The sequence below is a fragment of the Gossypium arboreum genome, chromosome 3, assembly GCF_025698485.1.
Source record: "Gossypium arboreum isolate Shixiya-1 chromosome 3, ASM2569848v2, whole genome shotgun sequence".
NCBI lineage: Eukaryota > Viridiplantae > Streptophyta > Magnoliopsida > Malvales > Malvaceae > Gossypium > Gossypium arboreum.
Genome location: NC_069072.1, coordinates 120,607,908 through 120,632,422, shown reverse-complemented (window position 1 = coordinate 120,632,422; position 24,515 = coordinate 120,607,908). Strand labels below are relative to the sequence as shown.

General features: G+C 37.4%; 2 non-coding genes across 2 annotated transcripts; one reads left to right on the top strand and one right to left on the bottom strand.

Annotated features, from left to right (window-relative positions):
* Positions 1 to 7,719: 7,719 nt before the first annotated feature.
* On the bottom strand, positions 7,720 to 7,825 carry LOC128291107 (small nucleolar RNA R71). The gene has a single exon (XR_008280883.1). It is a non-coding gene; the product is annotated as a small nucleolar RNA R71 (small nucleolar RNA).
* An 11,044-nt stretch (positions 7,826 to 18,869) lies between these two features.
* On the top strand, positions 18,870 to 18,976 carry LOC128290723 (small nucleolar RNA R71). The gene has a single exon (XR_008280511.1). It is a non-coding gene; the product is annotated as a small nucleolar RNA R71 (small nucleolar RNA).
* The last annotated feature ends 5,539 nt before the right edge of the window (positions 18,977 to 24,515 follow it).

Here is a 24,515-nt window from a genome sequence, read left to right as displayed (position 1 = left end):
CATCTCATCACAAGCATTAGAACATAGCATAGATAGATAGGTTCACAAACCATAATCAATATGAGACACACCTCTTGGCCATATACCAATAACTCAATATAAACCAAATACTTTAGACTAATCATAATAACACATATCATAAAAACCTAGTCCCTATACATGCCGTTCACTTAAACATGCTTAACAAATATCAATATTCCAAAGGTGATGGCTTAATAGTGTGATGTTGCCTCTGACGATCTCCAATCCCGAGCTAACCTGAAAACACTAAAGAAAAGGAAAGGAAGGGAGTAAGCTTTATAGCCTAGTAAGACCATATGAAAATAATAACCAATTTATCAACTTGCTTCTCAAGGTAATACAACCATATTTCTGCTTTTATTTATGTACAGGTCAAGTTGTTTTCTCAAGTCACAGTCATTAAATTATTTATATCTAGAGCTAATGAACTCCAAATTAAGTTCCGCTAATTTTCCCTAAAACTAGACTCACATATCTTTTTACCATAAAATTTTTATAATTTTTGATCTAGCCAATAAGTATAGTTTATTCTTTAAAGTCACCTATGTTTCGCTCTCCGACAGTTCCAACCCCTCTTTACTAAAAATTAATTATCTCCCCATCCGGGATTCAGATGATTTTTTTGTTTATTTATTTTGAAAATAGACTCATTAAGGATCCTAAGCAATGATTCTCCCCAATCGGAATAAGGGATTTCGAAATCATTCTGACTCTGTCTCACAAAATTTCAAATATCTCATAATATGAAATTCTCTTGCATGCACCGTTTCCTCTATATGAAACTAGACTTATTAAGCTTTAAATTCATATTTTAACTCAATTTCTACAATTTATGGTGAATTTTCATAGTCAGACTGATGCTACTGTCCAAAACTGTTTTAGTGTAAATTAATGATACTAAGTTTATCACACCTTATTAATTCATTTTCACCACATTGGTAAAAATACATATTTATACATCAAAAGTATAGACCTAAAATCACAAGGTCAACACAGAATCATTCTCATAGGCATGAATTACCTATGTACATTTTCATCAAATGTGCATCATAAATCGAAATCATTTCTCATGAGCTTGGCATACATATCTGTGTTACTCAACATGCTCATATTCATTCCTTACTAGTCATACAACATGAATTGAGTTCACATCTCATCAATTTCATGTAAGTACCTGTACCACTCACAACATAGCCATAAGCTCTATCATTTCAACTTAAACCATAAATTTCTAGTTGAACCATTTAGAATACTACAAGATAATCACTGAGCCTCAAACATAGGGTACGATGCAGAGGCCATGTTACAAACATGGTCTTACACTGGCTCACACATCTAAGTCGATGCCATGTCCCAAATAGGTCTTACACTGACTTTCATATACCGAGGTCGATGCCATGTCCCAGATAGGTCTTACACTGGCTCTCATCTATCGGTGTCAATGCCATGTCCTATACAGGTCTTACACTGACACATGTTAAGCCTATGCCATGTCCCAGACAGGTCTTATACTAGGTCTTGTCTTAATGCCGATGCCATGTCCAAGACATGGTCTTACACTAGCTCTCATAATGTGGCCGATGCATGTCTCAGACATGTCTTACACTAGCACACATCCATAACTCCCAATTGCCATGGGAAGGATATTCGATCTATTCCTAGGGTTCAACTGAGAGTTTTTACCACATTAAATCTCACCGTATAATACTCATAGGTACATTCAAGCATTATATACATAATCAAATATTCAATGCATAAATACGACTAAGTTGCATTATTTACATACGACTTACTCGTTTCAAAGAAATATCATATCCCATCAAATTTCCAATGTATTCAATCATCACAAAAATGTTATTAATATTTGACATCACTTTCTTATACACAACTCCATCAACATTTAATTCAATACAATCATAGCAAAATAGATTTCAAGTATATTAACAATAACATGTATAACATGTTTATTTAGTCACACAGACTTACCTCAAATGCAATTCCGGCTAATTACTCCATTTTAGTCCATGACCTCGTACTTTCTGATTTAAGCCCGAATCTTGGTTTTATTGATCTATAATGATAAAAGTCACTACTTTAATCATCATATTAACCAATACATTCCATAATTTATACTTTGGAAAAATGACCATTTTGCCCCAGACTTTCACAAAAATTATGATTTGACCCCTAGGCTCGTAAATCGATTTTTATCGAATTTTCCCACTTACCAAGCCTAGACGAATTCTTTTTATAAATATAGCAACTCACATGTTCAATCATTTCACACATTTTCAACCTATTTTAGAGACTTCACAAAATAGTCCTTTTGGTGTTTTTCATGAACACTACTTCACAAAAGTTGTTTATTACACCACCATGACTTATTTTCTTTCATAAAAATTCAGCAAACAACATAAATATTCACATGGAAAAACCCTAAACTTTCAACCATTTTGCAAAATAATCCCCCCATTAGCTAGATTAAGTTACAAGTGTTCCAAAAATACAAAAATCATCAAAAATGACCATCAAAATCACTTGCTTGCAAGGGAACTAAGTGGCTGAAAATTTAAGCTCTCAAAACCCCCATGTTTGCTACCATTTTTGGTTGAAGAAGAATAAGAAATGAAAAAGATGACAGCTTTTTCTTTATTTTATTTTATTATGAAAAAAAGTCACCTAATGTCCACCAAATTTGACTTTTCAACTTTCTTTTCCCCTATGGCCGGCCATCACTCACCAGATGGCCTATTTGCACTTTAAAGACCTCCAATTTTGTTTCTCTAGCTATTTAACATATTTGGGTAGTAAAACAAAACTTTTTCCCTTTATGCGATTTAGTCCTTTTCGCAATTAAGCTCACAAACGCTAAAATTAATTCACCAAAATTTTTATGCACTCATATAATCATGCTATAACACAGAAAATAATATTAAAAAATTTCTTGATCACGGATTTGTGGTTTCAAAACCACTTTTCTGACTAAGCCCTATTTCGAGATGTTACAATTCTCCCCCCTTAGGGACTTTTGTCCCCGAAAGTCTTACTGAAAATGTGGTGGTAATTCGCATAGGCTCCATTATTCACAACATTACTAGAGAACCCCCTTTACTAAGATTGAGCTTTTAGTTCTTAACACTTCAATCTTTCATACCAAAGTCATGAGCAGTTCTTCATCTTACAACATATCAACTGAATCTTGATCTATATCGGAGAACTCATATACGCAAAGGGTACGGTCCATACCATCATATCACATATACACATAACACACTTGAATCTTCTCAAATTCGCATGGCGAAGCTAGTCAGTACATCACTGGCCTTATACTCTATTACCTCGTACGGCCCAATAGTTCAACGAATTCAATTCTCAATTACTCTTAAATTCTGAAATACAGAAAGGAAACATATTGTCAAAAATCTGAACCGATCAAACCGAAAATGAAACGCGGTGCCAAAACACAACCACGCATTCAAAGCTTTCTATGAAATCTGACAATGTCAAACACAAGTAATTCAGTTACTCTATTAAACGAGAATTCTGTACATGCTGAAATAATTTACAGATCTCGTCAATTACTCAATCATAAACCCACATAACACTTCTCTTTTCTAGAGTCTTGAATTATCTCGATAGGAATTCTATAGTACTCTTTCTGAACTCCATTCTAGTACCAGCACTGGCTGAAGTAGTACTGAAGACACTCGATATTCGGCTTTAGTTTTGTTATTACTCCAAATATTCATGCACAAAATCAGAGATGTCGAGTCCTAAACTTGATCACTAATACATTATTTCTATGAGTTTTCTTGCAACATTTCTGCATAAGTTCTGGGTTTTCTATTACACAAATCTTTACTCTAATATAATATCAATCATCAAGTCTGACCTGAAATTTACAACCAGATGTTGACCCTCACGATACTCGTTTAGCTTACAATTCACTAACACTTTTCTCAACTGCACAGGTTTGCAATGAAATTTTAGTTTTCAGTCTTGAATTCGGCTAAAACCAATCTTGTCAACAAAAAAATTCAACCGTGTAACCATCATTCTCAGAGTAAACGAGGTTTTCTTAACCAAACACTTGTAACTGCTTTTAACCTTTCTCAAAGATCAACAATGACTAACTCGAAATCTTTCAATAGCTCAAGTCACTTTTGCTACCTCTGACTCAGATCTTTATCCATGAAATTGGGTATTTTAATCTATCACATTGTCTTATAGTCTCAAAACACATTATAATCCACTTAATGACACATCATTGAAAAATCGAGAACTCTCTGCCCGAGTTAAGCTGAACTAAATTTAATACCTTGGTTAACAACACTTCCAACCATTTAAAACTCTACTTAGCATATAATAGACTATTTTAATTTCCCATAAAGCGATAGCTTTTTCAATCCGAACAATTTTAACTCATATCACGGTCTTCTAAAATATGGATTTTTTTTATTCAGACTACTTTTTTTTTACCATGAAGAAACAAAATTTCGTTCCCAGACTTGAAAATAGACTCGGACATAAATATCTCATTTAGCCTTTTAAGCAAGTAATTCGTATAGATTGAATAACCGAATCAACCTCAATCATCAATCACTAATAGTTTGAGAAATCCCTTCATGCTAATAACAGAATAAGTTGAACATACAACCCTTTTATGATTCTGTTATAACACAAATCAAAATTCTCTATGAATTGGTTTCGTTTAACCAGACCATATGGTCTCTTGCTAATCCCAATATAAATCAAGGTTACCAGGAAATGAAACTCATTACACAATCTGGACTTGAGCTACCACAATCTATACGCTGGTAAATTTCAACCTTTTTTTTTTTTTACAAAATCTAGAAAACGTCACATCAAAATCACCATATTTTCATGATCAGGCTAAAGACATAATCATAATAAACACTTTTAACTCTAACCTAAGAATATCCTATACAATGAACCATGTTTGACACATATTAAAAACAGGAATGACCAGAGATTCGAGACATTTACTTTCAAGATATGAAGACATACAAAATTTCTGAAATCATAGTCCAGATGAAATAAATAACAAAGATCTTAACGATCCCCAAGAGAAAAGAAATCCAGAAGAGGATACTACACAGACTCACTAGAATCAAATGCAACAAGGACCACATCTTGTTCATACATATGTACTGAAACAGAGTACCATCCAGAAGAAACAGGATGATAGCTTCACGCATATTTCCCTCATCAAATATTTCAATCATCACAAATCCCATATTATTCTTTTCACTAAAGAAGACCAGTTCTGAGGAGATTTCAATCATTACATTTTCTCGACCTCGTACCTGAGTAATTCGATTTACCAAAGTAAATTTCTTCTCTAACTGTGACAGTGCAATGCTCAAATAATTTTTTTGTCAACCTAACACTTTTCTAGCTCTTGGTTACTTATCAACTCATTCTCAATCTCTAATCATATTTATAGTTATTCCTCCACTGGACTCTTTGGTTTCACAAACTTGTGAGTTTACTCAACGCAAATTTCACGAAATTCCATTACAAAACACCACTCTAATAAGGGCGTGAGGTCATAAGGCCTTTGATAAACCGTAATTTATGCATATTTCTATCCCATGCTTAGCACATTTTATGGATTATTTTTCCTTAAAATTGGTGAATTTGATGCTCCTAATGCCTTAATTTCATGTTTTATACTTAGGTGAGCATAGGAGAGTGAAAGGAACGAGAAACAGGCCAAAAACGGAGAAAATAGGTCAACGTACGAAATCAACACGGCCTGGACCTCCTCACACGGGCAGACCACACAGCCATTCCAATTTGGCAGAATCGAAACACGACTCACACGGGTGGACCATACGCTCGTGCCTATTTAACAAGCTTGACCACGGCCTGAAGTAATCACACACGGGCGTGTCACATGGGCGCGTCACACGGGCGTGTCCCTGCCAAGCCCAAATTTAGTCCAATTTAGAAAAGGCCAATTTTGAGGGTTCTTAGGCATTTTATATCCTATAAATACACCCTAGAGGAGGAGGAAAAAAGGGGACACAGAGAAGGAAGTAGGGAACTACTCAAGGAAAGCCGATTGATCCATTTCAGAAGCTGGATTCATCATCAAGACTGAAGATCTCCCCTCAATTTCCCTTCAGGAGTTTTGGGGTTTTCTTTATGTTTTGTATTCATTATTCTTCTGAGATGTTTACCTTTTTAATTATGAACTAAAACCCCTAAATACCTAAGGGGAATGAAACCTAAGACAAATCTGGTTATTATTATCTGAATTGTATGATAAATATTTGACTTGTTCTTAATTATGTGTTCTTAATTCTTGTCTTGATATTCCAGGATATTGATTCAAGTTAAGCTCTTATTCAGAGGAGAAATAGACCCTGTCTAAGAGTATATTTGTCATAATTAAGCGGAGTTGATTGTGCGCCTAAAGATAGGGTGACAAGATTTTTTCGGATTAGGGTGAAACCTAATGAGGGGATCCATAGATCGAGTTAATGCAACCTTAGGGAGTTAATTAGAAAAAGATTTCAATTATTCAACCTAGGGTTAGACGTTGTTAGTCTCGAGAGGTATAATAATATAACTTAGGGCTTTCTACGGATCAAGTCAAATGAATAAATCGTTCGATTCAGAGTCAAATAATAAGTGAAGTCTAGGTGGATTTTTCTTTAGGTATTGTCTTAATCAATCGAGTTCTTCCAAAAGTAATTCCCCAATTCTATTTTCTGTGAATTCTTAGTTTAGTTAATTAGTTAGTTAAAACAAACCCCATTATTCTTAGGCTAGATGATAAAAAGACAGTTATTACTAGTACTTTTAGTTTCTTTGGGTCCGACAATCTGGTCTTGCTAAAGCTATACTACTATTCGATAGGTACACTTGGCTTCATCGTGATAATAGTTAGTTTCAAGAACGATTCATTATAAATATTTAAAACCTATCACGAATATCACGTATCAAGTTTTTTGCGTCGTTTTTGAGGAACTAAGATATTAGGAACACTCGATTTTTATTACTTTAGCCATTTACTTTTACTGTAATTTAAATTTTATTCTAATTTTTATTACTAATTCTTCTTTTTCCCTTTTTCTGGCAGGTTCTTATAGTTTATGACTAGAAGAAACCCGTTAGGACCGTTACTTTTTGACAGTGAGATCGATTGCACAGTTCGCAGAAACCAAAAAGAAATAAGGTAAAGCCTAAGATACACAGAGAACGAGCAAGAGGATAATATTCAAACCACAACCGAGGAGATGGCTGAAAACCAAGAAAATCCGCTACCTCCTGCAATTGCTGTTAATCAAAATCCTACTCCGCACACTATGTATGATTATCCTAAACCTAATTTAATAGGAACTGAGTCAAGTATAGTTAGACCTGCTATTGCTGCAAATAATTTTGATCTGAAACCTAACACAATTCAAATGATACAACAGTTTGTTTAGTTTGATGGTTTGCAGGACGAGGATCCCAACGCTCACTTGGCAAATTTCCTAGAATTTTGCGATACCTTTAAAATTAATGGTGTTTCTTATGACTCCATTCACCTTCGGGTGTTTCCCTTTTTGTTAAGGAATAAGGCTAAACAATGGTTGAACTCGTTACCACGAGGGTCAATCACTACTTGGGAACAAATGACCGAAAAATTTTTATTAAAATATTTTGCACCGGCTAAAATAGCCAAATTACATAATGATATCTCTTCTTTTGTGCAGATGGATTTAGAAACACTCTACGATGCATGGGAGAGATACAAGGACCTTTTACGAAGATGCCCTCACCATGGGTTACCGCTTTGGCTACAGGTTCAAACATTCCATAATGGCCTGAATCCTTCGACTTAGCAGATGATTGATGCAGCCGCTGGAGAAACTATCAATAATAAGACACCTGAGGTGGCTTACGAATTTATAGAGGAGATGCCACTGAATAACTATCAGTGGCAAGTTATGAGAACAAAGCCGATGAAAGCAGCCGGTGTTTTCAACCTCGACGCGGTTACTATGCTATCTAACCAAGTAGAACTCTTAAATAAAAAGATTGACGGTTTGTTTGGTTCTACTCGGGTACATCCAGTGATGAGGTTCGATTCGAATAGAGGAGGAGCATGCACAGAATATCAACCCTTTAACCCTAGCATTGAGGAGGAACAAGTCCAATATATGGGTAACAATAACTCTAGATCCCAAAATAACCCATATAGTAACACTTATAATGCAGGTTGGAGGAACCATCCCAATTTCTCATGGGGTGGTCAAGGAAATCAAAGGCCACAACATCCTCCGGGTTTTCAACAACCACCCTACCAATAGGAAAAGAAGCCAAACCATGAAGAGATGCTCAAAGTTTATATCAATATCAGAAACTCATTTTCAAAATACCGAGACAGAACTTAAGAATCAACAAGAATCAATCCAAGGGCTCGAAACTCAGATTGGACAGGTTACCAAGTTGATTTCTGAACGACCACAAGGTAGCTTGCCAAGCAACACAGAATCTAACCCAAGGGAGCAACTCAACGCGATTACTAGGCAAGATGAGGAAGGGTTAGTCACACTTGAACCAGAACCAAGGCAAGAAACTGAGATAAGCAAAGGTAAAGATAAGGTCGGCCAAAATGACCGAAATCTGGTAAGTACAGAATACAAACCTCGTGTGCCATACCCCAATGCGACAAGGAAAGACCGTTCAGACGAACAATTTTGTAAATTCCTTAAACTCTTAAAAAAATTACATATTAACTTACCGTTTTTTGAAGCTTTATCCCAGATGCCAAACGCAATGAAATTTTTAAAGGAGCTTTTAGCAAATAAGCGGAAGTTGGACTAGGCTTCACATGTGAAGCTAAACGCAATTTGCTCAACTATTCTACAAAATAAACTAACCAACAAATTGAAAGATCTAGGGAGTTTTACAATTCCTTGCTTAATTGGTAGTTTAGATGTTAATAATGCATTAGTTGATTTAGGGGCTAGTATTAAAGTCATGCCTTACAAAATGTTTAAACAACTAGGTCTTGGGAAACCCAAACAGACTAGGATGAGCATTCAATTAGCAGATAAAACTATAAGATTTCCTACGGCTATTATTGAAGATGTGCTAGTTAAAATCAATAAATTTATATTTCCCGTTGACTTCATTGTTCTAGACATAAAGGAGTATAGCAACACTCCTTTGATTTTAAGAAGGCCCTTTTTAGCAACTGCTAGAACGATTATTAATGTTGGCACAGGTGAGCTCACACTTCGTGTGGGAGACAAAACAATCACCCTTCAAGCTTGCAATTCCAACAACATATCAAAAATTGAAGGTGATTGTCTAAACCATTCTACTAAAACTGACAATATGGTGCAACCTACTTTGTAGGAAATGAGTTTGAAGGAAGTACATGAGCTATTTTCAAGCAATAGTAGAGGACCTATTCATGAAGAACAAAGGCTACAAATCGAGGAGCTAGATGAATGGCGGACACATAAATCGAGAACACACGATAAACCAAAACTATGCCATAACAAGTTCAATACCTTTCCAAATCAATTTAAGGTTGGAGATAAGGTTTTATTAGAAGCCACAAATCCTCACATTGTCACTGACAAACCGAATGAAGAAATCCCTCTTACGGTACTTAGCATTTTCCCATTCGGTACAGTCAAGGTAAGTCATTCCAAGTTCGGCACTTTTAAGGTAAACAATACCTGCCTAAAACCTTATTTTCATGAGATTCGCAAAACGAATGAGGAGTATAAACTCCTCAAACCACCATGACCATTCAATGGAAAGGTAAGTCGAGCTTAGACTATAAATAAGCGCTTTTCGAGACGCAACCTGAGCACTAACTGTATTAACTTCTTTAAATTTTAGTGTTTAACAGCTAACTTACTAATGGAACTCTTGAATCCAGGTTTACCACATAGACACGACCAAGCACACGGGAGTGCTTAGGACCGTGTGGAAATAAGGAAAAGATTTCCCCAGCACGGGCTACGATAAATCGCCACTACCGTGCGACATGGCTATGGGTGAACTTACCAAAACAACACGAGCGTGCGACACGCCTGTGCCTTGAAACAGTGGTCGAACCTGTCAAATTAACACGGGTGTGCAACACGCCCATGCCGAGCAACCGTGGACAAACCTGTCAGACTAACACGGGCGTGGGCCTACATACACGGGTGTGGGAGAAGTGAAAGAAGACAGACACAGCCGTGTGACACGGCCGTGTAGACCCATACGCCTAAAGAACACGGGCATGGGCCAAATGTCAGACACACCCAAATTCAAAATTTGCGAATCACACGGGCAAAATTTGGGGAACACGATCGTGTTCCCTGGCCGTGTGTCCCAAAATCTATAAATACCCTTGACTATTCGTCATATTCTTCACCCAAAATCCCTAAACCTAGCCACAGGAAGTCCACACGGCCTCCCTACCATGCCCGTGCACCGCTTCCAACCCCATTTTTAACTCTCATTATCCTCTTTCTAGCGTTTGTTTACTCTTTTCTCTTTTATTTTACTGATTTCTAATGCTATTTATCATAGTAATTTGCACTTTTCGTGTTATTTTCATCTTTCTATCACTCAAATTTTGTATCTAGAGTAGTTATCATCTTTTTCATGTTGAAGTTCTTACTCATTACAATATCTATCTGCTCCATTTGACTAGTTTAAAGTGAATATTTATGGTTAGGATAATAGAAATACTCATACCTTTGGGTTGGCATTTTCTGTCAATAAAATATGCTACATAGAATTATTTTCCATTTTTTTATGAAACTTATACTATTATCATGCTAATGATACACCATAAAATTAATTGTTGTTGATTAAGTTTGCTAATAGTTGTGTCTGAGATTATTAGTTTTAATTTATGACTTTTGCCTTTTTAAATTTATTTTCGTCTTACCTTGAACATTAATCACGATGAAATAATGGTTTTGCTTACAGGTATACCATGTCGTCTTCACGAGGAAAGAAAGCCGCCGTCCTTGCTTCGAAGAAAAGGAAGGGATCGTCATCTTCCTCGAGTCCTATTGCGAAAATTTGTCACCCTTTCCTGCACTTCCCTATTGGGCCTCAAGAAGAACTCTTCCAGATTCTACGGGCCTGACCCTTGAAAGTGGGCCGCTGTATAGACTAGGTCATGCTAGAACAAGTCCAACTCGCAGATGCAATTCGAGCCCTCCTCACCACTGATCCTTGGGGGCTTTTCTTTGAGATTGTCGAGCCGACATATCTCGAACTCACGATGGAACTCTGCTCAATGTTCCATCTTCAGACTGTGATGGCCCGCTTTGATGACCCGGGAACAATCCAATTTCACCTCGGCAGTCTAGTCCGCCAGTTGAAAGTCCCAGAGTTTGGAACCGTACTCGGCCTTTAGACTGAGGAGTTCATGGAGGAGAATGAACTCCACTCTCTTGATCATGAGGTTTTATGATAGGTTTTAAATACTTATAATTATTCGTTCTTGAACTAACTATTATCGCGATGTGGGCAAGTATACCTATCGAACAGTAGTATAGTTTTAGCAAGACCGGATTGTCGAACCCAAAGGAACTAAAAGTACTAGTAATGACTGTCGTTTTTTATCTAGCCTAAGAATAAAGAGGTTTTATTTTAATTAACTAATTATCTAAACTAAGAACTCACGGAAAAAAGAATTGGGGAATTGCTCTTGCGAAAATCGATTAAATAAAGACAATACCTAAGGAAAAATCCACCTAGACTTTACTTGTTATTCTGGCTCCGAATCGGACGATTTATTCATTCAACTTGTTCCGTAGAGATCCCTAAGTTATGTTATTATCCCTATTCAAGACTAATAACATCTAATCCCTAGATTGAATAACCGAGACTTTTCTCTAATTAACACTCTAGGGTTACATTAACTTAATCTATGGATCCCCTTATTAGGTTTCACCCTAAACTGACAAAATCTTGTCACCCTATTTCTAGGCGCACAATCAACTCCGCTTAATTATGACAAAAGTATTCTTAGACAGGGTCTGTTCCTCCTCTGAATAAGAGCATGTCTTGAATTAGTATCCTGAGATATCAAAACAAGAATTAAGAACACATAATTAAGAAAAAGTTAAATATTTATCATACGATTCAGAAAATAATAACAAGATTCGTCTTAGGTTTCATTCCCCTTAGGTATTTAGGGGTTTTAGTTCATAACTAAATAAGAAAACATCTCAGAAGAATAATGAATACAAAACATAAAGAAAACCCAAAACTCCTGAAGGGAAATTGAGGAGAGATCTTCAGTCTTGATGATGAATCCTACTTCCGAGATGGATCAATCAGCTTTCTTGGAGTAATTCCTTACCCTCTCTTCTCCGTCACCCCTTTTCTCCTATTCTAGGGTGTATTTATAGGCTTTGGAATGCCTATAAGCCCTCAACAGTGACCTTTTCCGAATTAGGCTCAACTTGGGCTTGGCAAGGACACGCCCGTGTGCAATTACTTCAAGCCGTGTTCGAGCCTGTTAAAATGACACGGGCGTGTGCTATACCATTGTGAATCGTGCTTCAATTTTGCCAGATTGACACGACCGTGTGGTCTACCCGTGTGAAGAGGTCCAGGCCGTGTTGATTTCGTACTTTGGCCCATTTTCTCTATTTTGACCCATTTCTCGTTCCTTTCGCTCTCCTATGCTCTCCTAAGTATAAAAAATGAAATTAAAGCATTAGGAGCATCAAATTCACCAATTCTAATGAGAAATCATCCATAAAATGCATTAAACATGGGGTCAAAATATGTATAATTTACAGTTTATCAAATACCCCCACACTTAGGCATTTGCTTGTCCTCAAGCAAAATTCTCAACTCATAATCAAAATAAATTCTTCTCAACTTATAATTTCTATTGATAATATCTCAGAATAATCCATATATAATCATACATTGAGAATTCAACTAAAAGAACATAAAAGTTTCAAACATTCCAAGTTGAGTATTTAATCATGCAAACATAGGTGTCTTTCCGCATCTAAGTAATTACCTTTGATTCAGAATATTACAGAGTTTCACATCCTCACTAAAGATTCACTCAAATCACTCAAGGTGTTCAAGGACAATAAATGAAGCACTCAATAGTCAATAATGAAAAGTCATTACCATAGTCTTGCATGAAAATCAAATCTCCACCACTTTAATTTAAGATGATACATCAATCAAAAGGTCTTTAGAGGGTTGTAATGAGGCTTGGTTAGGGGGTGTGGTCACAAGCTGAAAGAAAGGGTTAGAATCGAGATTGAATTGAAAAATTGCCTAACTAGAAAAAGAGTTAATCTTCACTTGCGTACAACAGAGCTTCTTCTCAGAATATGAAATTACAGATATGTATACATAGTTGTTTTTTTTAAGAACAAGTTAAATAATATAGACTAACTATTAAGAACAAAACATAGCTAGGCAATCCATTCAACTCAAATCTCGACAAAAATATGGATTAATTTAGGGGATTTCAACAATAATGGGTTAAAGGTTAATATTAAGGGTAATATAAGAAATGTCTTGTTAGGCTCAAGGGGGTTTACTAGGGGTTAACCGTGGAGGTAGGCTTTTCATGGCATGAGTGGGTTAATCTTAAGTGCCTTAATCATTTTGACATATCAAATCAAATGGTGTGGTCTTGACATGCAAAATCAAGCAAGTTCTAGAATAACAATTCAATACTGACGCACTCAAAGCAATAACAAAAGTGAGCATGAAAGAATTAATAGATGCTCAAAAGGCTAAAAAATCTCACAAAAATTATGGCTTTTTGATGTTTAGACTCATGAATTCCAATTCAAAGTAATACCTAGACTTGGGGAAACAACCTATAATTTTAAATTCTTAAAAATCAACTTATCATGCTTGATTCTCTAATGTCTTAAAGTTTAAACAATCAATGCATAAATGCCTATATTTTAATTCAAGAAATATCAATCAAAATCATAAATCAATTAAAATTTATCCTAAATATGATATGAGAGTTTTTCAAGAGAACAAGGTGATTATTTAGGGATTTTTCTGATAATAAATGAATGCCCTTCCCCCCACACTTAAGATGTACATTGCCCTCAATGCACAAAGATAGATATTAGAGTATAAAAATAAGATAGGAGAGAAATAAAACTTCCTATATGATGAATTCTTTAAACTAGAGTTTTAGAGAGTGATCGGTTCGAGAGTGGAGGAGGATACTCCGGCGGTCGTAGAGTTTTATTAGGCCATAAGTCCTGTGCCAAAAGAATATTATATCTAGTGGTAGCTATGGTCGTGGTCGAGCAGGACATGGCAGTCATGGAGAACCTTCTCAGTGGAGTTTTAGTTCCCATATGATGATGAGCTTAAGAGCTCTATATAACTGTGATAAAATCAGGAACTTTTTAGGGGATATTAGGAAAAATAATTACTCAAAAAGAAAAACCAAATTTGATAATTAAAATAAAATTTCTAAAATCTAATAAAAATAAAGAGTAGTTTCAATAAAAATTAGAAACATAAAATAATAAATAAATATTTCTAAACATCTTCATCGCTGGATGGTTCGCGAGGTGGGATTGGCGATGAGATGTGGAGGTGCTAACAAATCTGCTGTAGGGTAGCATCAATGTTGTCAAATCGTTGAAAACACTGATGCTCGAATCGGGTAAGGCGCTCAGAGATGACAGCATATGAAGCCGCCGCATGAACTGGACGAGAGGGTGGTAGTGGCTGAGTCGGTGGGTCTTCGTGCTGTGGGGGGACATCATCAGGAATGTCCTCGTAGGCCTCCTCCTTGGTAGATTGAGCGAGACAATACTGGAGAGGGTAGGTTCCTCGGTGCCTCTCGATCATCCTCATGCTAAGCATGCTCGAGATACCTTGTGGAGACATCTGGTTGATGAGGGTGAGGGATGATTCTTAGGCCGCGGTATTTGAGGAGCCCGAAGTGTCGTGCCAGCCTAGTCACATAGGGGCCAATGGAGATGACCCCCTTCCGATGCCACTCTATCTGGTGCTGAATCACAAGGGCGATGAGATAGGCAAGGTCGATGACGTGCCCTTGTGACATGCACCATAAGAAGTAGTCGTCGTGGGTGTTGATGACGCCAGTGCTCTCTCGCCTCCCTATAATCGTGTGAGCTAAAATAGCATGTAAGTACCTCAGGGATGGTGGGAGAACTGATGCCTTGGAACGGCTAGGATTGTACGAGGCCGTGCTAGGGGCGAAAGTGTGCCAGCACTTCAAGGGAGAGAAATGTATGTGGTGACTGAGAGCATGTAGTTCATTCTCCTCTCAAAACTCCTCCGTATATAGGCCTACAGTAGCACCAAACTCTGGGACCCTTAGCTGGCAGATTAATCTGCCTAGGCGAAACTGGACCGTACCGAGATCATCATACCTTGACATTACAGTCTGGAGATGGAACATTGAGCATAGTTCCATCGTGAGCTTTAGGTATGTCAGCTCGATAATCCTAAAGAACAGCTCCCAAGGGTCGGTGGTTAGGAGAGCCCAAATCGCGTCAGCCATCTAGACTTGTTCTACAGCAGCCTAGTCGATGCAGCGGCCCGTAATTAAGGGTCGGGCCCGAAGTATTTGGAACAGTTCTTCCTGGGGCCCTCGGGGAAACTGTAGGAGAGGGTGACAGATTTTTACAATTGGGCCCGTAGAAGAGGACGCTCCCTTCCTCTTCCTCGAAGTAGGTACGACGGTTTTCTTTCCTCTTGACGATGACATGGTACCTGCGATTAGAATCATCAAGTCATTTTGATGAGTGGTCGAAGTAAAAGGAATACAATTTCCAACTAAAAAGCAAACTTTCAGCCACAACCAAACATAACTAATATAATAATTTCGTGACTTTGTCATTGTGTGTAGTAATGGCATGTGAAAAAGAATGAAGCTTTCCTAACAACATGAAATGTATATGAAATAATTGAACAATGCAAATTACATGAGAGATATTGGCCATGGGAATATCATGAGAATGAGCATGGTAAAATCATGGGTATGAAGTTTCCTAATCACTTGATTTAACATGCAATGTATAGTAACTAACAAAAAATGCAAACTAAATGATAAAGTAATGAACAGAAATGGAAGATAGTTCAAAAGAAATGGAAATTATTGTAATAATAAGCATTAGTAATAAGTAAAATAGAAGTGAAGAGAGTAAACAAACACTAAGAGAGAGAGATTGGGTGCCAAAAACAAAGTTGAAGGCAGCGCATGGGCGTAGTAGGGGGCCGTGTGGAGTTGTAGTGGCTAGGGTTAGGGTTTTTGAATGGGTAAGAAAGTGAATAGTGCAAGGTATTTATAGATTTTGGGGCACACGGCCATGGCACACACCCGTGTCCCCCAATTTCAGCCCGCGTGATTCGCGAATTTTAAATTTGGGTGTGTCTGACATTTAGTACACACCCGTGTTCCTAGGTTGTGTGGGTTCACACAGCTGTGTCTAGCTTCGTTCGCTTCTCCCACGCCCGTGTGTTCAAGCTCCACGCCCGTGTTAATTTAACAGGTTCGACCACGGAGTGTTAGACACGGGCGTGCCGTACGCCCGTGCTAGTTTCTCAGTTTCAACCACAGGTCTTCCACACGGGTGTGTCACACGCCCGTGTTGTTTTGGCAGGCTCGACCACGACTATATTGCACGGCCGTGGTGTTTTATCGTAGCCCGTGTTGGGGAAATCTTTTGCCTTGTTTTCACACGGCCTTAAGCACGCCTGTGTGCTTGGCGTGGAAACACCTGTATTGAAGATATCTATTAGTAGGTTAAGAGTTAAATACCAAAATTTAAAGAAATTAATAATGTTAGTGCTCGCGTTGCCTCCCGAGAAGCGCTTATTTATAGTCTAAGCTCGACTTACCTCTTCAGTTAATGGTCATGGCGGTTTGAGGAGTTTATACTCCTCATTCCTGCTATCAATCTCATCAAAATAAGATTTTAATCGGGTGTTGCTTACCTTAAAAGTGCCGAACTTGGGATGACTCACCTCCACCGTATCAAATGGAAAAATACTGAGTACCGTAAGAGGGATTTCCTCATTCGGTATGGTAGTGACAATGTGGGGATCTGCGGCATCTAGTAAGACTTTATCACCAACCTTAAGTTGATTTGGAGAGGTATCGGGCTCGTTTTGGCATAGTTTTGGTTTATCGTGTGTTCTCGATTTATGTGCTCGCCATTTGTCTAGCTCCTCTATCCGTAGCCTTCGTTCTTCATGAATGTGTCCTCTATCATTTCTGAAACATGGCTCGTGAACTTCTTTGAAGCTCAATTTTTGCAAAGTCATATTGTCAGTTTTAGTAGATTGGTGTGGACTATTACCTTCAATGTTTGATGTGATGCCACAATTACGAGCTTGAAGAGTGATTGTTTCATCTCCCACACGAAGTGTAAGTTCACCTGTGCCAACATCAATAATTTTTTTAGCAGTTGCTAAAAAGGGCCTCCCTAAAATCAAAGGGGTGTTATTATCCTTCTCTATATCTAGAACAATGAAATCAACGGTAAATATGAACTTATCTACTTTCACTAGTACATCTTCAATAATGCCCCTAGGAAATCTTATAGTTTTATCTGCCAATTGAATGCTCATCCTAGTTTGTTTAGGTTTCCCAAGACCTAGTTGCTTAAACATTTTGTAAGGCATGACGTTAATACTGGCCCCTAAATCATCTCATGCATGACTTATATCTAAACTACCAATTAAGCAAGGAATTGCAAAACTCCCTAGATCTTTCAATTTGTGAGGTAGCTTAATCTGTAGAATAGCTGAGTAGACTGTGTTTAGCTCCACATGCGACGCTTCGTCCAACTTCTGCTTATTTACTAAAAGCTCTTTTAAAAATTTCATTGCATTTGGCATCTGCGACAAAGCTTCAAGAAACGATAAGTTAATATGTAATTTTTTTTCAAAAGTTTGAGGAATCTATCGAATTGTTCGTCTGAGCGGTCTTTCCTTGTCGCGCTAGGGTATGGGACACAAGGTCTGTATTCTTCATTCACTGTTTTGTTATGACTTACCTCACTTTTACCTTTGCTCACCATAGTTTCTTGCATCAATTCTGGCTCAGGCGCAATGAATCCTTCCTTATCTTGAGTACTAATTGCGTTGAGGTGTTCCCTTGGATTAGGTTCAGTATTACTTGGTAAGCTACCTTGTGGTTGTTCAGAGATTAGTTTGGATAGTTGGCCTATCTGAGTTTCGAGCCCTTCGATCGATGCTGGTTGATTCTTAAGTGCTGTCTCAGTATTTTGGAAACGAGTTTCTGATACTGAGATGAATTTAGAGAGCATCTCTTTAAGGTTTGGTTTCTTCTCTTGTTGATAAGGTGGTTGTTGAAAACCCTGAGGATTTTGTGGCTTTTGATTCCCTTAACCACCCCAAGAGAAATTAGGTGGTTCCTTCAACCTGCATTATAAGTATTACTGTATGGGTTATTTTGAGATCGAAAGTTATTGTTACCCATATAGTTGACTTGTTCCTGTTCGGTTGTAGGATTGAAGGATTGATATTCTGTATTCACACCTCCTCCACATGAGTCATACCTCATTACTGGATGTACCTACGTAGAACCAAGTAAACCATCAATCTTTTTATTGAGAAGTTCTACTTGATTTGACAGCATAGTAACTAAGTTGACATTATAAACGCTGGCAGTTTTTGTTGGCTTAGTCCTCATGACTTGCCACTGATGATTATTCAGTGACATTTCTTCAATGAATTCATAAGCCTCTTCAGGTGTTTCGTTGTTGATGGTTCCTCCAGCAGTTGTGTTAATCATCTGTCTTGTTGAGGGATTTGCACCATCGTAAAACGTTTGAACTTGCAGCCATAGAGGTAACCCATGGTGAGGGCACCTTCGCAATAGATCCTTTTATCTCTCCCATGCATCGTAAAGTGTTTCTAAGTCCATCTGCACAAAAGAAGAGATATCATTACGTAACTTAACCATTTTAGCCGGCAAAAAATATTTTAGTAGAAATTTTTTGGTCATTTGTTCCCAAGTAGTGATGGACCCTCGTGGTAACGAGTTCATCTACTGTTTAGCCTTGTTTCTCAGTGAAAAAGGGAATAACCGAAGGCAAATGGCATCATCGAAACACCATTAATTTTGAAAGTGTTGCAAAACTCCAGAAAATTCGCCAAGTGAGTGTTGGGATCCTCATCCTGCAAACCATCAAACTGAACAAACTGTTGTATCATCTGAATTGTGTTAGGTTTCGGTTCAAAATTATTCGCAACAATAGTAGGTCTAACTATACTTGACTCAGTACCTGTTAAAGAAGGTTTAGCATAGTCATACATAGTATGTGGAGCAGGATTTTGATTAGCCGGAATTGCAGGAGGTACCTGATTGCCTTGATTTTCAGCCATCTCTTCGGTTGGGGGTTGAGTATCATCTTCTTGCTCATTCTCCGTGTATCTTAAGCTTCGCCTTATTTCTCTTTGGTTTCTACAAACTGTGTTATCGATTTCTTCGTCAAACAGTAATGGTCCCGATGGGTTTCTTCTAGTCATAAACTATGAAAACTAGCCAAGAGAAGGAAAAAGGAAGTTAATAAATAATAATTAAAATAAATTAAATTGCAAGAAAGATAAATGGCTAAAGTAATAAAAATTGAGTGTTCTTAATATTTTAGTTCCCCGGCAACGGCACCAAAAACTTGATCGCGAGGTTTCATGGTAGGTTTTAAATATTTATAATTACTCGTTCTTGAACTAACTATTATCACAATGTAGGCAAGTGTACCTATCGAACAGTAGTATAGTTTTAGCAAGACCGGATTGTCGAACCCAAAGGAACTAAAAGTACTAGTAATGATTGTCTTTTTATTATCTAGCCTAAGAATAAAGAGGTTTTATTTTGATTAACTAATTATCTAAACTAAGAACTCATAGAGAAAATAATTGGGGAATTGCTCTTGGGAAAATCGATTGAATGAAGACAATACCTAAGGAAAAATCCACCTAGACTTTACTTGTTATTTTTGCTCCGAATCGGACGATTTATTCATTCAACTTGCTCCGTAGAGATCCCTAAGTTATGTTATTATCCCTATTCAAGACTAATAACGTCTAATACCTAGATTGAATAACCGAGACTTTTCTTTAATTAACACTCTAGGGTTGCATTAACTCGATATATGGATCCCCTTATTAGGTTTCACCCTAATCCGACAAAATCTTGTCACCCTATTTCTAGGCGCGCAATCAACTCCGTTTAATTATGAAAAAAGTACTCTTAGACAGGGTCTATTCCTCCTCTGAATAAGAGCATGTCTTGAATCAGTATCCTGGGGTATCAAAACAAGAATTAAGAACACATAATTAAGAACAAATTAAATATTTATCATATGATTTAGAAAATAATAACAAGATTCGTCTTAGGCTTCATTCCCCTTAGGTATTTAGGGGTTTTAGTTCATAACTAAATAAGAAAATATCTCAGAAGAATAAAGAGTACAAAACATAAAGAAAACTCAAAACTCCTGAAGGGAAATTGAGGAGAGATCTTCAGTCTTGATGATGAATCCGATTTCCGAGATGGATCAATCGGCTTCCTTGGAGTAATTCCTTACCCCCTCTTCTCCTTCCCCCCCTTTTCTCCTCTTCTAGGGTGTATTTATAGGCTTTGGAATGCCTATAAGCGCTCAAAAGTGGCCTTTTCTGAATTGGGCTCAACTTGGGCTCGGCAGGGACACGCCCGTGTGACACGCCTGTGTATGATTACTTCAGGCCGTGTTTGAGCCTATTAAAATGGCACTGGTGTGTGCTATACCCGTGTGAATCGTGCTTCAATTCTGCCAGATTGACATGGCTGTGTGGTTTGCCCGTGTGAAGAGGTCCAGGCCGTGTTGATTTCGTACTTTGGCCTATTTTCTCTGTTTTTGGCCCGTTTCTGGTTCCTTGGTTCCTTTCGCTCTCCTATGCTCTCCTAAGTATAAAACATGAAATTAAAGCATTAGAAGTATCAAATTCACCAATTCTAATGAGAAATCATCCATAAAATGCATTAAACATGGGGTCAAAATATGTATAATTTATGGTTTATCAACTCTCAATTGCCACATCCATCACTCACCTTCACGGTGTTCGAATGCCCTCACGCCCAGCGCTGCCTCCTACAATCCTAGCCGCTCCAATGTATCAGCTCTCCCTCCATATCTGAGGTACTTACACACCATTTTGGCTCACACGTTAACAGGAAGGTGAGAGAGCACTGACATTGCCAACACTCACGACGCCTACTTTCTATGGTGTATGCCGCACGGTCATGTCTAGACCTTGCTTATTTCATTGCCCTCTCCATTCAACATCAAACGGAGCAGGATAGGCAGGGGGTCATCTCTATTGGGCCCTATGTGACGCGGTTGGCTCGACACTTCAGGCTCCTCAACACAACAGCCCAATCATCCTTCCTCACTCTCATGGGCCAGATGTCCCCACAGGGTGTCTCGAGCATGCTAAGTATGAGGATGATCGAGAAATGACGTGGCACCTTCCCTCCTCAGATCGTCTCACCCAATTAGCCGAGGAGGGAGACCCTGAAAACATTACCGATGATGTCCCTCCACGTCACGAGGACCCACCATCTCAGCCACTACCTCCTTCTTATCCAGTTCATACGGCAGCTTCATACGCTGACATCTCTTAGTGCCTTACCCGATTCGAGCAACAGTGTTTTCAGCATTTTGATAACATTGATGCTACTCTACAGTAGATTTGTCAGCACTTCCATATCTCATTGACATTCCCACCTCGCGAACCATCTAGCGATGAAGATGTTTAAAAAATTTTATTTATTGTTTTATGTTTTTACTTTTATTTTATTTTAAGACTACTTTTTAAGACTACTTTTTATTTTTCTTTCACCTTATTTTGACTAAGTTTTATAATTATTATTTTACAATTTTTAATTTTGGCTAATTCATTATGAGTACTTAATCTTCCTTATATATTTTCTAAAAGAGTTACTGATTCTATCACGGTTATAAAAAGCTCCAACGCTCACTATTACTCAGGAACTCGAAACTCCACTAGGAAAGGTTCTCCATGACTGCCATGTCCTGCTCGACCACAACCAGAGATATAATATTCTTTTGACACAGCATTTGTGGAACCCAACCTCTACCACCACCGGAGTATCCTCCTCCACCCTCACGCCGATTATTCTCCAAAACTCCAATTCAAGGAAGTTCATTCATCATTCAGGAAGTTTCACTTCTCTCCCTATCTTATGTTTATGAATCTATCTTTTTCATTATATCTATTTTTGTACATTGAGGGCAATGTAATCTTAAGTGTGGGGGGATCTTTTATATCAGAAAAATCCCTGAATTTTGTTTTATTCTTATGCGATCTTTTCATATCATTATTAGAATGAATTCCAATTAGTCTATAATGTTTATTGATATATCTTGAATTAAAACATAGGCATTTATGCATTGATTTTTTAAACTTTAAGACATTAGGGAATCAAGCATGATAAGTTGATTTTTGAAGAATTAAAAACTTTTAGGTTGTTTCCCCAAGGTTAGGTATTACCTTGAGTTGGAATTCACAAGTTTAAACATCAAAAAGCCATAATTGTTGTGAGATTTTGAGCCTTTAGAGCATCTATTATTTCTTTCATGCTCACTTCCATTATGAGTGCGTCAGTATTGAATTGTTATTCTGGAACTTGCTTGATTATGCATGTCAAGACCACACCATTTGATTTGATATGTCAAAATGAGAAAGGCACTTAGGTTTAACCCACTCACTCCATAAAAGCCTACCTTCACAATTAACCCTTAGTGAACCCCCTTGAGCCTAACAACCCATTCATTGATTTACCCTTAATATTAACCCATAACCCATTATTGTTGAAATCCCCTAAATTAATTTGATCCCTATTTTTGTCGAGATTTGAGTTGGAATAGTTGCTTAGCTATGTTTTATTCTATTTTGTAATTTGACATGTTCTTAAAAAAAATACATGTATACATATTAGTAGTAGTGATCTTCTGAACTAAAGAAGTTAAATTCCATATTCTGAGAAAAAGCTCTGTTGTACGCAATTGATGACTAGTCATTTTTCTAGTTGGACAATTTTTCAATTCAATCTCGATTCTAACCTTTTCTTTCAGCTTATGACCACACCCCCTAACCAAAACCACGTTAAAACCCTCTAAAGACCTTTTGATTGATGTTTCATCTTAATTTATAGTGGTGGAGATTTGATTTTCATGCAAGCCTATGGTAATGGCCTTTTAGTATTGACTATTGAGTGTTTCATTTATTGTCCTTAAAAACCTTGAGTGATTTGAGTGAATCTTTAGTGAGGATGTGAAACTCTGTGATATTTTGAATCAAATGTAATTACTTAGATGAGGGGAGACACCTATGTTTTCATGATAAAATACTCAACTTGGAATGTTTGAAACTTTGATGTTCTTTTAGTTGAATTTTCAATGTATGATTACCTATGGATTATTTTGAGATATTATCGATAGGAATTGTAAGTTGAGAAGAATTTATTTTGATTATGAGTTGAGGATTTTGCTTGAGGACAAGCAAATGCTTAAGTGTAGGGGTATTTGATAAACCGTAATTTATACATATTTCTATCCCATACTTACCACATTTTATGGATGATTTTTCCTTAAACTTGGTGAATTCGATGCTACTAATGCCTTAATTTCATGTTTTATACTTAGGTGAGCATAGGAGAGTGAAAGGAATGAGAAACGGGCCAAAAATGAAGAAAATGGGCCAACGTGCGAAATCAACACAGCTTGGACCTCTTCACACGGGCAGACGACACGACCATGTTAATTTGAAAGAATCGAAGCACGACTCACACAGGTGGACCACACGCCCGTGCCTATTTAACAGACTTGACCACGGCCTGAAGTAATTACACATGGGCGTGTCCCTGCCGAGCCCAAGTTTAGTCCAATTCAGAAAAGGCCAATTTTGAGGGTTCTTAGGCATTCTAAAGCCTATAAATACACCCTAGAGGAGGAGGAAAAAAGGGACGCATAGAAGAAAGTAGGGAACTGCTCAAGGAAAGCTGATTGATCCATCTCAGAAGTCGGATTCATCATAAAGACTGAAGATCTCCCCTCAATTTCCCTTCAGGAGTTTTGGGTTTTTTTTTATATTTTGTATTCATTATTCTTCTGAGATGTTTACCTTTTTAGTTATGAACTAAAACCCCTAAATACCTAAGGGGAATGAAACTTAAGACATATCTTGTTATTATTATCTGAATTGTATGATAAATATTTAACTTGTTCTTAATTATGTGTTCTTAATTCTTGTCTTGATATTCCAGGATATTGATTCAAGTTAAGCTCTTATTTAGAGGAGGAATAGACCCTTTCTAAGAGTACATTTGTCATAATTAAGCGGAGTTGATTGCGCGCCTAGAGATAGGGTGACAAGATTTTGCCGGATTAAGGTGAAACCTAATAAGAGGATCAATAGATCGAGTTAATGCA